This window comes from Coregonus clupeaformis, unplaced genomic scaffold (genome assembly GCF_020615455.1).
Source record: "Coregonus clupeaformis isolate EN_2021a unplaced genomic scaffold, ASM2061545v1 scaf0396, whole genome shotgun sequence".
NCBI classification, from domain to species: Eukaryota; Metazoa; Chordata; class Actinopteri; order Salmoniformes; family Salmonidae; genus Coregonus; species Coregonus clupeaformis.
This window is the reverse complement of record NW_025533851.1, coordinates 367,725-383,465: the sequence shown is the minus strand read 5'-3', so window position 1 is coordinate 383,465 and position 15,741 is coordinate 367,725. Positions and strand designations below refer to the sequence as shown.

General features: G+C 42.2%; 1 pseudogene; it reads left to right on the top strand.

Annotated features, from left to right (window-relative positions):
* The first annotated feature begins 464 nt into the window (after nucleotides 1-464).
* On the top strand, nucleotides 465-12,709 carry LOC123484655 (annotated as a pseudogene).
* The last annotated feature ends 3,032 nt before the right edge of the window (nucleotides 12,710-15,741 follow it).

Below are 15,741 nucleotides of genomic sequence, written 5' to 3'. Positions count from 1 at the left end.
TTTATACTTTATAATTTGACTCCTTCAAATAATTTACTCTGTCAAGTTTGCCACTGTACGCTGCCGTAGAGGTAAAGCGGAAGTCGACTCCATCACTCGATTATTTGGCTGTGTCTAGCAACATTTGTGAAAATGAGGTGGATACCAAAAGAATTGGTATCACAGTCTGGTTTATTAGGCAACACCAATCTCTGTGTTCCACTGTGCCATGTAATGCCAATCTTTTACCAGCTGAAGACTTGTGCCTTAGATTCTACCTAATCATATTTTCTCTGTTTTCCCCTACAACCCAAACAGCCTTCAGATGCCCTTTTTGTAATAGGGAAGATCTGGGAAAATGTGAATGTGTGCTACTTGCAAAGGTAAGCAGTGAGAATGGAATTGGAGAATCTCCATTGCGTTCTTTTGTGTCCTCTCTCCTCTGGCTTTCTGTCCAATGGGTTTAGAGAAGGATCAGTAGGAGTATGCAGGTGAGATTCTCCTGTTGAGAGATCCTAAGTGTACTGAGCCAAATGAACTCCACTTCTGTATCTTATGCATTTGCGCCATCTAGTGGCATGTGCGTTGCAATTTAAAACAAATTTGACCTGATCTCTCTTCTCCAATAGGCTAAACATTTCCCCAATACCAAATCCACCTAGCCATCTAGCAAACTGATGTAGATGTAAAAATAATCAGATAGGTATAAGTAGAATGGCAAAAAAACAGCTTGCCCTTTTTACAAAGTGGAGCTTGTAGCCATATTGCTTATGCCAACCAAACAAATCCTTCAGAGCTACACGTGTCCTGGGGGGATTACGTCATAAGAGTCAATTTAGCGGATTCCTTTTCAGCCTTTTTCTCTTTCCTCTGCGGCAAGCACTTGAAAACTATTCACACTCCCCATTTTACTGGTCCCTAGGCATGGGGAGACAGGCACACCATCATGCCAACAAACGTCAACTTACCAGGCTAACATCTGGGCGTTGCGAGGGGAGTGAGCTGCACACATCTCCTGGCCACCACAGCCTGTGGTTCCCTCCGGGAGCTAGGATCCAAACCAGGAGACATCAGTCAACATCGACCAGTTCATGACCGGTAGGAGTGCCAGAGTTTCCTAGGCCTGAAACCCAGGGCTAACCTAAGGTTGAATCCACCATTGTAATGAGAATGAAAGCAGTCTGTTGGCCATGGTGGTTGCCAGGAGGTTATGCAATTAAGTTGTTGTCTATTGATTGAGTCCAAATCCAATTATTCTCTGGTATATGTACAGTTATGTACATTAACAAAAAAATAAAACGCAACATATAAAGTGTCCCTGAAATGTTCCATACGCAACAAAGCTTTCATGTCGCTCAAATTTTGTGCACAAATTTGTTTTACATCTTTTTAATCAGCATTTCTCCTTTGCTAAGATAATCCATCCACCTGACAGGTGTGGCATATCAAGAAGCTGATTAAACAGCATGATCATTACACAGGTGCACCTTGTGCTGGGGACAATAAACCACTTTTAAAGTTTTGTCACACAACACAATGCGGAGATGTCTCAAGTTTTGAGGGAGCCAGAGAATGTAATGTTCATTTCTCTACCATAAGAATTTGGCAATACATCCAACTCGGCCTCACAACCCCGCAGACCACATGTGGAACCACGCCAGCCCAGACCTCCACATCTGGCTTCTTCACCTTTCTTTAAGTTAATAAAGCCACCATTTTGTGGGGGAAACTATTCTGATTGGCTGGGCCGCGTCTGCGTGGGTGGGTAACCTATGCGCTCCAAGGCCCACCTATGGCTGTACCATTTATTTTGTTCATTATAGCTATGGGTAACAAACATGCCTATCTGTAAATGCTACAATTGATACGTCTGGATATCTGTTTTAGGTTTCTACCTACTACATACCTGGTGGAGTATACATGGAACGGTACATGTGTCATGGCAAAACCGAAGGTTTGTAAAAGCGATGGTGGTAGAATTACAGTAGGAATGAGAAGTCATCAAGAGTAATTCTTCAAATAACTGAGATTTTTTTCCCAAGTCACTTTCTCTCAAATGGGCCAATCTGGCTCGGACAAGGATTCTTTAATCTCTCCAAACATCTTTCTTATGTCATAGCTTCTAGACAGTGTCCGACTGTCTATCTCAACTGATAACATTCTGAAAGAACTTGCAAGTTGTCCATTTTTCCCCTTACAAACATTGGCTAATGCTGAGTGTGTGTGCAAGGTATTCCAGCCTGGAGAAAGGCAACTTAACAAGTGCAAATGGAGTAAAACAGGAACAGACGGTGGCATCCTGGCTCACATGACTCTATCTCTGAAGACCACATTCTCTGACTGGTATTTCTTATAGTCAGCGACTCCTGACTATCATCCCGGCCAACCGCTGTTCCTTCTCATTTCCTCATTCCCTAAGACAGGAATGATTGTGTCTGATGATTGGTTGATAGGCGTATGCTCTGGAAACTGACTGCACTGTGTGGCCCGGGACTTGTGTTACCCTGCGGCAGAGGTACAGGTGCCACATGTGTCCCATCGTGGGCTAGATCTGCATCTCATGAGAGGAAACCAACTACTTTTTTTTTAAAGAAACAGACAGGTTTCGTAGGGTTTTAAGGGCGCTGGTTTGAAACAGGGGTTTCCGTTTTTTACTTTCCGCACTATGTGGTCTTCTAATTTCTTGTGAATGAGGGAGGACTGTAACAGGTTTTGAATGAACTGAGACCTAGGATCCTGATGAGGTGTTTTGTAGGGAGTGGTTGTAGTTAGCTGATGCCAGTTGTGGAATGCTTAAGGGCGTGAATTGTGACATACCGGAAGTTCAGTGGGTCTATCCTCCAAGGTTTTAGCTGTGCAGTATAAGGTTCGATTGTGTTTCAGTGAAAGGGATGAACTCGAGAAATAGGCCTAGGTGTAAGGTAGGTATTTGCATCACAAATGACTGTTCAGTTTTGAATGTTAACACCTTGTCTCGGTCTGTCTATGGGAATGCATTTCCAGTAACATCATAAAATAGTAATTCAGCATGATTCATGTTTCCCACGCTTAGGCCTAGGCCTCTGTACAACCTTTCAGTTGAGCAGCATTGTTTGGTAATATTATGACCGTATGACCTGGAAGTAAACTTCTGGGGATGAGAACCAGATGAGCCCGGGATACCTCTGACAGAGGAAGTAGTGGAACATGTAATACCTGCATCAAGGTTCCTTCTTCCGGACGAATTCCCTGAGCTGGTGGGATTGGCATCTTGTTACTGTACTGTAAGCAGACCTAATACACCACACCTGGTGAATCAACTACACCTTTCACAAGTGTGTCCTCTCTGGCTGTTCTCTAGATTCCACATTATAGGCTAGTGTGTCAAAATGTGACTGAAATTAGATGCAGCAAGTTCTTCAGAACTTCAGTTCTCAGTAAGTTTTGTCAGATATCCCTGTGGGATGATTCCCAGTTGAAGAATTCCCTCCGTGCTTGTTCCCTCCTGGTTTAGGGGATGATCCAACCAGGACTGAAGAACTCTATCTAGAAAATGTTGCAGCCCAAAACAGATGTGATCCATTATCAGTTGTAGTGTACTGATAAAAACATGCACCAATTTGAATTTTTCTCTACTAGTAATAGGCTATTCTTTCTGGGGTGCCCAGGCATCCATGTTTTGATTGGATGGTATTTTTTTAGAGACGATTATCCAATGTGTTTGCCTGTGTTGCCTCAACCTTGAAGAAACACCTAGTTCTTCCCTCAATGCCCCCCCACTCTCTAGATTCCAAGTCACCACACACAACTCTACCCATTATTCTATCAGAGTGAAACACAACTCCTCTCATTGTCCTGAGAAGCTGTGTTGCTACATTGAATTGAATTGCTCAGTAGAATTCTATGCAATGGACTCGAAATTGAGAATGTGTTCTGTTGAGGCAGTCCTTGATTTAGAATGCAGTGCACACAAAAACCTTTGTCTCCAAGCTCTGTCCGTCGTCACAAGAAGAAGTCAAAACGTAGGTGCATTGAATGAGAAATAGCAGATCATTTCTGCAATCCTCCCTCGGGTTTGCCGGCATCTGACTTTGACTCCACGTCCTCCCCTCTGTGTCAGCTCTCCAGAGAAGCTATGCCTCATCACCGCCAATCCACCCATATGTGTTGTAAACTCTGATTCTATTGATAGCCTACTGTTACAACAAAGCAGAGGCAGGCTCTGTTGGATAGAATAGGAAGCTAACATGTAATAGGATCTTGTTCAGTCTTGTCCCACTGGCGCATGCTATATGACCCACATCACATATTTCTGAAGGGTTTACTTTTATGATTATCTTACAACATCAGTGGAGTCATTTGTTTTGCCCCCTGCTCCTGTTCCAAACACTGCTGGCCTGTTGTCTAGGTTAGCTAGGATTTCTCTCTGCTGCGCCTGCTTGCGACAATCTCTGGTCTCTGGTCTCCCAGTTCTCACTCCTCACTGGAGCTTGTGCATCACTTTACAGTATGTGGTACTGGACAGGATGTGTGTCCTAGTAAGCTAAGATGAGGTATATTTTCCAAAACTACCTCGTGAGTGAAAGCAATACAATACAGCCTAATGAATATAGTCTCTTCCGCTGACAGTAGCCAATGTTCCTCCTCGGGAGTCTTGTTGACATTGACACAGTAGGTTATTTCTCAGTCGTGGCATTTCCCTGGAATATTCTACTGCACACTCTAGTTTTCAGTTTGGTGGGGGATGCAATGGAGGAGGGGTGGGTCACTATACATTTCCTTTATAGAATGCGGCAGGTAGCTGAGTGGTTAAGAGCAAGCAGTTTGCCAGTAACCAAGAGGTCTGCTGTTTCTAATCCCAGTTCTAACTAGGTGAAAACATCTGTCTTGCCCATGTGAGCAGCCACCCCAACTCTAATTGCTCTGTATGGCTCTGGATAAGAGCGTCTGCCATAAATGAACCTAGAATGTAAAAATGTAAATGTCTTGGAATGCCATGTTGCCTCAGCATTTCTGGAATCCAAGGTCTCTGTAGTATTACATTTACATTACATTAACAAATATCAGACGTACTACATTTCCAACGATATCATAATTTTTCTAAATTTTTTTTATACTGGCCCAATAGATTTTTACTCAACCCACAACCCGAACTGCTCGCTGCAAACGCCATGCTCTATTAACTCCAACCTGCTGGGTTTCCCTCCCTACCTTGGCACACGCTGGGCCCAATGTGCGCGCCGCCCATGAGTCTCCCGGTCGCGCCGCGCCTGGATAGTTCACCGGATCAGATACACACCTGGGATGCAGTGCCTAATTACTGCGCCCACCAGCATAGGAGTACAAGGTCACACCTGTATGGAATCCAAGGTCACTCTGTATGGAATCCAAGGTCACTCTGCAGTCGATGCCCATGCACTCACTGACCTCTGACTTGGGACTATGTATCAGCCGTGTGTCCTGCTCTCAATGATCTGTATAACAGCTGATTTCCTCTGTTGATGATGTGGGCACAGGAGAGACCTGTTACAGAGCTTCACTGAGCTCACCATGACACCCAAAGCAGAAATGGGTTGTTGTCTGTGTTCGTGTGACTTCAAGCTCTTGTAAGAAATGTCCCAGGCCATCTCTATTTACTGGTGTGACCAAATGACACATTGGCTCCTGTCAGTGTCAGTACAGTCTAAATATGTGTTCCTCCTTTCAGTGGCCATACAGTACTTTTCACCACAATTGTTGATAATGAAATCTGATAATATTCTGGATACATTCAGTAACACGATAAGAATATTCCTGGAAAATGTGGTGTAGGTGCAACATAAGACACAAAAAAAAAATGACAAGGATTTGGAGTGAGAGACTCAACTGGTGTCTAAGTAAGCGCCCACACCCTCTCCAAAGTGTGCACAATTCCTAGTAATGTTCAATGCACTTTATGACACAAAGAAGAACCTTCAACTTTATATACAGTGCTTTTTTAAAATCTCTCCTAGCTGTGCTGTTGAGGAACTACTAGAGCAAGACGTGTAGTTGTTTTGTATGGAACACAACCCATCCCCAACATCACACGTTAAGGCTGCTGTTGATTTACGCAATCATAAAACAGCCCATTATAAATCGCAATCTGGGTCAGGTGGGCATACTATTTAAAAGCTTGTTCTATTGCCAACATGACTAGCTAAGTTATAAAATATGATCTTACAGTGTTAGGCTTTCACAAGGCAATTCAGAGAATAGTATCCGGTAATTTTGATGTGCAGAAAGGAGTCATGAGTACATTCAGATGCGTGGTCCGAGGTGACTTTCTTCGCAATAAACAAACCGGCTCATTCTCTTCACAACCCAGGGCATTATGACGCACATCTTGTAACTGTACATCAAACCTAGTGACCATAAACATTGACCCTGTATATGACATTAGTTGTATGATATGGAAATGTGAAGTGCATATTTGGACGTGTTTTGGCTTGTGCATGACATCAAAGCGGTATTTATTATAATCCTCAACGTCTTTCAAAAACACATAGAGTGCCTCTTTATTTACAGCATTTCCCTCACTCAAGACAACAAAAATGTGCAAAAGTTGCCCAATTAGCAGGAGGAATGGGGGAACTTCTTGTCGCGTGCGTGTGCCCAAGGTTCAGAACAGCTGTCAGTCCAAAACATACAGTGCTGAGCTCTGTTCATTTATAGTATGTTACTTGATACAGCCACTCCGTTCCCAATTTAGGCTTTTATCAGTGGCCCAATCTTTGCCATATTTCAATCTGTATACTGGGTCTGCGAGTGTAAAGGGTTAATAAAGCTAGCCTCCTCCCTCCTCCTATATAAAAGTTGGGATTCCATGCCGTAATTCCCAGATTTAAGTCCACATTGCTTTAACAGTTTGTGGCTCATTTCCTATGTATCCAGCCATGAATATTTTAAGTTCTTTTTTTTCTTCTCCTCGTGACTATGGGGATCTGTTTGTCATTGTATTGTGAGGGCCAGCTGTTGCAAAGCCCAGGATTGTTATTAAAATACCCCTGATCCATTCAGCATGTATTAGTCATTGCAATGATGACTACTTGTGGCTGCAATGTTGGAAACACTTTGTTTTCCCTACAGTGACAGGATGAATGCCTTTCACATCTCAGACACCAACTCAAACCTTAAAAGAGAAAAAAGAATACCAATATTTGACCTAGAATGTAGTCCTACCTGAGCTCACCCTTTAAGAATGTAGCCTATTTATAATAATATCTTAGGAATGTTTTGATAAAGTATTTTTTTACACTACGGGAAACAAAGTCAGACTAAGAAAGTGACGTGTTAAACCTGGAAGAGGAGAATTCTCCAGAATAACTGCCAGCAGGTGCATGTTCCTTCTTGCTTTTGGACCCTGAGTGAGACGAACCATGGTACAGAGTTGTTGAACCCAACCCTTGTCACTGTTTGTCATTTCCTGTGTGTCCCTCTACTCCCTCCCAGGACAACAAAGAGAGCCCAGACGCTGTCTGACGGGAGGCCCACCAGTCCCCCAGGCGTGTCTCACATCCCCCTTGTTTGAGCCCTTCTCCCTGGATCAGGGAGGTCAGTGTCCACGGCTCCGTTCCAAATCAAACCACTAGCACCTAGACCGTTGTCTGGGGCCTGGTTTCAAATCATTTCCGCCACTACATTATAAATGTTTGTAATGTACATCAAGTGTTGCCTGTTGGGGAGAGAGTGAATTGTTATGGCATTGGAACACAGGATTCTCGTGAGGGGAGGACGTATAATAATCCCAATGGAATGGTATCAAATACAAACAATGTGTTTGTGTTTGGATACTGTTTCATTCCTTCCGTTCCAGCCATTACTGAGCCTGGTCCTCCCAAATGGGTGCTACCCATTACCTGTGCCATTTGAACTTTTTGGTTGTTGGGGGTGTGAGGCTTTGCATAGTTACAATCTTTCTAACAGTGTTGCCAAAACACAAAAAACATGGGCATTGGACAAAAACACTGACCACTCTCTCCCAGAAAATGAAGTCAAGCCTCTCCCTCCCCATGCCCAGGTGCTGCTGGAGGTGGCGCGGGGCCTGGGGGTGAAGTGCCACCCGCAGGGCGTACGGTCCTCACCATCGAGGGCCCTCGCTTCCTCATCGCGCGCTTGAGCCTGATGTTCATGGTGGGGCACGACGTCATTAACATGACCAGCGTGCCCGAGGTGGTCCTCCAAGGAGGCGGGTCTTTTCCCTTAGCATCACATGGCCACCGACTACCAAGCTATGGAAGGACAAGGAGAGGTGAGTTTGTGGCAATTTCCACTATCGTATCATTCTTATATTTTATTGATTTATGCTCTGATGAAGGTTCTAAGTGCGACAAGCTTAGCCTATTCAATGAATTTCAAAAAATTGATCCTATAAAGTGTGAGACTGTTATTACTATGTTTTATTGATAGGAAAGTTAGTAGACAGGACAGGGAAGACAGGAGGCTGAGTTAAGTCAAACACGCAGTGGACGGATCCGCCACCCACACACGCCCGGCAGTGGCGTGGAACCTCTAGACAGCAACCCAGGCAACAGGAAGAGGCGTTTACACAAGTGTGGAAAGGGTCTACAACTTTCGGAGAGTGATGTGTTCCGAATCTGTTTCAGTTCGAACCACAACACAGGCTATCTGGAAAATTATGTTATGTACAAATGAGCCCGTTTCACTAAGATTGCACATTCCTTTACTGTAGCTGTCTTGGTCATATGCATCCGCTTTCGCAGCGGTTGGACATGTCCAACTGCAATAAAGCAAAAATAAGAACTAAATGCGTCAGAGCTTTTTAAAACTTTTCAATTCTTCCTTTAACTCCAACCCATTCTTTTCCTTGTTTGACATTCTCCACTCACTTAGTAGTCACATTAATTATTCCATGTGCAAAAAAAAACTCCTCTTATAATAACTTTCTCACCTGAATTTTGAATTAGTTTCTCCTTTTTTATATCACCTTTGATTATCTTCCCCATCATTAGACTATTGGCCATTTTTTTTTGTCTAAAATGTCCTGTGACATGAGGTTTGAAGTGACCATTCCTGTTCTGAAATGGCTCCCAAAGTGTACCAGCTGTCACACTGACCTAGAGGTCAACTCTACAATTTGAATAAATGCATTTATATTCTTACATAATCGAGCTTCTAGGAATTCAAAATGTGTCTATCCAGTTAATAATAACTAAATAGTAATATGCCTCTGTCACAAAAGCTGTAGCAAAACAAATCGTCATCTTCTTTCCGAAATAGTATTTTAGGGATTTGAAATTGCACTAATGACATTTGTCCAGTGTAAATTTCCTCCCTCGTCAGCATTTTACGAGGCAACTCATTTACACGTTTCCAATTCTTTCGCCTGATTATTATATATCAAAGTACCTCCCACACACACACACACACACACACACACACCACACACACACCCAGCTTCCGAGTGAGTGACTGCCACCCACTATCCAGTTGATATATTATGTCTGGGAGGCTCGCTTCCGTGCTCCTTACCCGACATCCCCTTCCTAGTTCCTGCAGCTGACCTCCTGGCCGCTCCCCCTCCTTCCCCCTCCTGTTGCACACCCTCTCGCCACATCCTTCCGGCTGCTCTACACCCTCCCTCCCCCTGGCTCCCGCCTCCCTGCAACCTGCTGACCGTGCCAGCCTCCGCTGAGCCTGCCAGCCTCCGGTGTGAATCCTGCCAGCAGAGGTTGAGTCACCGGATATGCTGTCCACGGGGCCTGGGAAGAGATCACAACACAACAGCCCCTCAGTTCAGGGGTGTTTTCATTAGGAGCACACAACTAATAAACATGTATTTTAGCTGGTCACATGTTGTGGTACTGTGCTCTATTTTCCAAAACGAACCTGGTCTCTTCGTGGTGTATCAACATGACATTAGAAGGTTATATCAGTTAATGTCCCTTGAGGAGTACCATGGTAACATACAGTTGGGGTTGGGCCACCCAAGATTGTCGTCTTGTTATAAACGGCATGCTGTTCTGGAGCTGCATGGCATTTAGCCTAGTTGACATTGGTGTAGGAACAATTTGTCTGATTTTATCCATTGTAATTAAGTTATCTCAATGTAGCCAATAAAATACATACTTATCATAAATGTATGATCTATGGATCAAATTGTTTACAAGTTTAGCTCCATCCTAGATGTTGTTAAGTAGTGGGATTGCCTTATTACCTGCATTGCCTTTCCATTGGATAAGATCAACATGGTTATCATGGCTTTATAGCCTAAGTTTTATAATAGGTTTCGTATCATCAGTTACTGAATCTACTGTATTGTAAGGATCAATATTTATCACATCTTCATGCAGCCCTTGCTTCAAACGTAGGGCACTAAATAGGTGAACAGGGAGTGCCATTTGGTTGTCCAGAGTTGACATGTGTCGTTGGGAGCTCCTGCTGGCCAAAGTCTCCTATTGCATCACTGTCTGTCTGATCTGACAGAGTCCTCCCGTGATCTGATAGATGGATACCACTCTCTAATGTGTTTCAGTTATTGTCGTGTTATGACCACAATGCATAATAGGTAGTAATGTAATGGCGTAAACACAGGTAATTCAATTACACAACACAAGGTTATCAATATAACAGATTACCAGATTATCTTTTAGTGCATTTAATACTCCCTTTGACTTGAGCTGTTAGCTGTACCATGCAGTCAGGAGACAGGTGTGTTATTTTTATAGTGTAAGCAAACAGTCGTATAGGAAATCACTCCACGGGCTAGCTGCCAATGTTTACAGAGTGATAGGCCTAGCTTTCAGAGCACCCAGTTTTACACCCCGCAAGATGTACCTAAACCGAGAATGTGCACACAACATTGCAAACGTAGTATGAAACAAAATGCCTGCTGTTGAACAATTCAACCATGCATTACTCGGGCTCTCAAACTCAAAAACTCAAACTCAAACTGAACTCGAAGGCTCCACATTACCAGTGTAGGATGTCTGTGGAACGGGAAGAAGAGAGGAGCTTTGATTCTACAAACGTGTTGCTTATTTTGTTTCTCAAGCAATATTTCAATTGAGGCTTGGATTGAGAAAACATTAATTGGCGCTCAAATTCAAAATATGTTGACGTTTGAATGCCGTTGCCTGGAGACAATCACGAGACGGTAAGAAAAGAAAGGAAAGTGAAAGTAATGCCGGACCATAGCGCAATCATGTTAACGTGTCAAACTGTTTCTGTGACTGTCCACGTGTTGGCACTACGATCATCTGCACCGACTCTGTCAGATTACTGAGGTGTGAATTGCATCCACAATAACAATGGGCGTATAATACTGGAGTAAACGCATGTAATTGCAACAAATGCTAATGAGTGTTTAAGTTGTCCTTTCAAGCCACAGAGAAGTATTATTTGCATAAGGAACCGCCTGCTTCAAACAGACTTGGTTATACTCGTGAAAACAAACTTTTGAATGGCTACTATTATCTTCTAAAAATGATAAGCGAAAAAATGGTGTGTGAAAAAAATGAGAATTGCCTTGTAGAATATTTACAGCCCTCTTACTCATTTATTAAAAACCTAACACGTTTTGAGTTGGTATTTTACTGTCTTCGATCCTCTCTGTTCGAGGCAAGTACGTCCTTTGGTCTCGCAGGTGTTTATTTAATCTGTCGGCATCTTTCTCCTGTCTTTGAAGGCGGCTAGAATTTACCAAAATAAGCACCTCAATCTCACAAAAAAAAATACGTATCCGTTTTCTCATTAAATGTAATTCCTGCTTGTCCCAGGTGTGCGTCGACAACGTCCTGAAGACAATGAAGGAGAATGCCAACAAGGCCAGCAGTATCCTGCTCACTTTATCCCCCTGATCTGCACCCAGGAGGACTGGACCCACACCATAAAGGCTCTGAAGGTAAGACTTGCCATTGTAATGGACCAGGTTAATCTCTACAGGTGGGTTTGAATAGAATAGTATAATTCAACTTTATTTATCATCTCGGGCAATTAAGTACTTTATTTTTTCAATCTTACTAAATATCAACCTCCCAGGCAACATGGCAATGTACAAACACAAAACGTGTCACCGCATGGGTATGTAGACACGTAGGGAGAGCTGGTGCTGTTCAGTATGTCCTTTCTATCAGGTCTCGGCGCTCAGTAAGCACATTCTCACTGAGTTACTCACTGCTCATTCTCAGATACTGATTCTCACTGAGTGCTGAGTCGGCCTGCATTAACATTGATAGTTATTGGGCTGATAATGATGACCTGTCCTGATGCTTCTCAAAACATGTCAGGCTTCTGGTCTGTATATAAACGGGTGTTAAAGGTGATGTCTTTCAGGACGTCTCAGCTCTGAAATCCACTGAATCCTGCTTATAGAACTAATGGAATAGTCCCAAAGTGATAAGAAATCAATTATATTTGAACCTAGGTCTGTGTTCAAGGTGATTCCCTCTCCTCAGGACACTGGCTCCTGAACCCAATGAGCCATAATGTGAAGGCCCTTAGTCTTACATTCTCTTCACTATTCATCCTCAACGACACTTCAGTCAATGATGGGACTGCAATTTGACGTGCTAAACAGAAATTCCAGTATGGCATGCTTCATGACGCAAACACTAAAAACTAACATATTAGTTTGTTTTACAACAGATTGCAATATGTGTATTTTCTAAAAATCTGTTTTTGTTAGTACCTCTGCTACTATTTAGTGTGTTTTTGTGTTTGGTTTCTTTTTCAGACAACAGCGCAATCCTCAATAATGCTACCGAAACACTGAGAACCACCGAAAAGCCCCTCTTCACCCCGTAGAACAGAGAATGACCGCAACACACCAGCCACCAATACGGACAATGGATTCATCTCTCTCTCGATTCCTCATCAGTGAATCGAAAGTGCCTGATATGCATGTTTTCAGTACTGTACATTCGCCAGGATTTCACAACACATTTGAGTAACATTACATCGTTTGCCAGCAGCATACCACCCTGCATTCCACTGCTGGCTTGCTTTTGAATCTAAGCAGGGTCGGTCCCTGGATGGGAGACCAGATGCTGCTGGAAGGGGTGTTGGAGGGACGGAGAGCATTCTTTCTTCTGGTAAAAAGAAGGTCCCAATGCCCCAGGGCAGTGATTGGAGAAATTGCCCTGTGTAGGGTGCCGTCTTTCAGATGGGACATTAAATGGGTGTCCAGACTCTGGTCACTAAAAAGATCCCCTGATAAATTAAGGGTCAAAATGTTTTTTATATATATACATTAACATTGTCAGTATTTTACTGCTGGTTTATATACTGTTGATTTCAGCCATGTGTTTTCATACTGTAGATACTTTAATGAGTAATTACAAACATTTTGGTATGTCCTATAATGTCTTCTGAAAGAAAATGAGTTAGTCGGTTGTTTTCAGGGATTGTTTGTAGCCCATATGGATCTGACATGTAGGTCTATGACGAACAAGACTTTTGCAGAGTATATTTGGAACAAGGGACATTCAATCAAAAGCAACTGCATCACTCCGTTCACAAAGCCTCAGTCCTGTTTATCCGCTCAGGGGTGAAGTTTCACCTAGGTACAGATCTAGAATCAGCTTCCCCTCCCCCAATCCTAACCATAACCATTTAGTGGGGAAAAATGCAAAACTGACCCAAGATCAGTGACTAGGGCCAACTTACCCTACTCTGTCCAATCCACTGTGTTGCCCAGAAACAAGGTCAACTACATTGTTGATAGATTCCAGGCTCTTTACTCCTAATTATTAGGTGAGTTAATAGGGAATAGTGGATTCATGGCTCATAATATATTTTCCATTCAATAAAATGCCTTGTCTTCATTAAGAAAGCTTCCACTGAGGGCAATGATCGATCTGTCTCATATCATGTGACATAATCTAAAACTATCTTCAAAATACTTCCCTTCATTTTAACGAAGCATTTCTTCTTACACTGGATTCAGAGCTACAGTATTATAATGGGGATCCTAAAAGGGTTCACTTCAGTAAGTAAGTTGGCCTAACTGTCAACATGATGGTTGATATTCTGTTATGAATTATGTGTTTGACCATGTCACATGTCAAATGTGTTTGCAAGTGTGACAAAATCAATAAAGTTATGTAGATTGGAAATGTGCTTTTCATTTTAAAAATCAGGAAGTTAGCTAGAATCTTAACCTAACACTTGTTTGTGAAGTGACAACTGCATATGTGCTCAACATTGGACTTCCTGTCATTCTGTTTGCATAATGTCACTTCTGTTGCTTAAGTGAAATGATAGGTACTTTTGCAAAGTGCGTGTGCCATCATGCCAGATGCTAAAAATTCTCATTTATCGCTACATCTCGCTACTGTACTGTACTTTAGTGACAAGTTGTGTCACCATTCAAATACGTTTGAATTAGAGAAACATGAAGCTCGGAAAGCATACTGTCTGGAAGTCGAAAACATGATGCAGCATAACGCAAGTAAATGGACTTTGAAATTACAAGCGTAACAAACTTCAAGAAGTGCACATGGTTTAAAGTATAGCCTACTTTCAAAATACACAAATGATATATTTTTCCATTTAATTATTAGGCTTCTTAGCAAATATTTGCATTGGCTCCCTCATGTTGATTGTCTACTAAACATTTCCAATAATAAATTGCCACTACTAAAATGTATCCTTAAGACAAAATGGATACATTGTAATGACTGCTAGTGTTACAGTTCCAATAGCCTAATACATGCCTCGAGTCAGACTCGGAGGACAAGTGTGAATTCTTGCATTCATTCCTGCCTTGTTGATCGTGCATTGCAATATTTTGCACCAGCGTTCCAAAGTTATTTGTGGCTTCCAGCTGGCCTGGTGCGAAATGACAAGAGAAACTGCAAGGGGCGTCATACGTCGTACATCTATGCTTTTGCCTCATATACAAAACAAGTGTGTTTTGACCAAATAGATATATGTATATATATATATATATATAAAAAATTGTTGGTGTTATTACAGTGGTCTAGTTTAGATTGACCTTTCAAATAAAATGAAGCAAAAATGGCGGAATGACGTTAACAATAACATTTATATTCATGCAAAACGTAGGCCTATTAGACCCATGAACCAAAATCTTGATCATTCGTGCAATGTACTATTTGAATTTTCGGGAGACGCCCACTTTGCTATCTCCTCTTGTACAGTAAGTTACACAAGGTCTGGTGAGTGTTTGTTCCACAGTGAAAAATAAATACGTTTAATGATATTGATTTTGGAATATTGTGTAGGGCCAGGGGTATTCAACTCTTACCCTACGAGGTCCAGAGCCTGCTGGTTTTCTGTTCTACCTGATAATTAATCGCACCCATGGTGTCCCAGGTATAAACCAGTCCCCTGATTAGAGGGCAACAATGAGGTCCCTAGTTGAGTTTTAGGTGTGTAGGCTATGTTAAAGAAACACAATAGGTCTTGCAGCCTATCCAAACATTCGTATTCAACAGAAAAGTATGTTCCCATTATAGTTGGCCTAAATAAAAGGTATGTTTAAGTTGTAAAAATAAATAAGGTCAATAGTTTATCGAGCTGAAGGAGCAACACACCTTACTTCTCACAAACGGACACGCTAATTCATTGTGGTCTAGATCCTTCCATTATTTAGATTATTTCCTGCCATCAAAAGTTAAACATTTCGTTCAATGTCGATACATTGTAGCAGAAGCTTATGGTTTTCAAATTGAGCTCCATAAATACTTAATTATAGCCTAAATTAATACATATTTAAGTAGGTAGGTACTTAAATAATTCAGAATCGAAGTGACCAACTTTAGGTTTGACATTAAACAATTT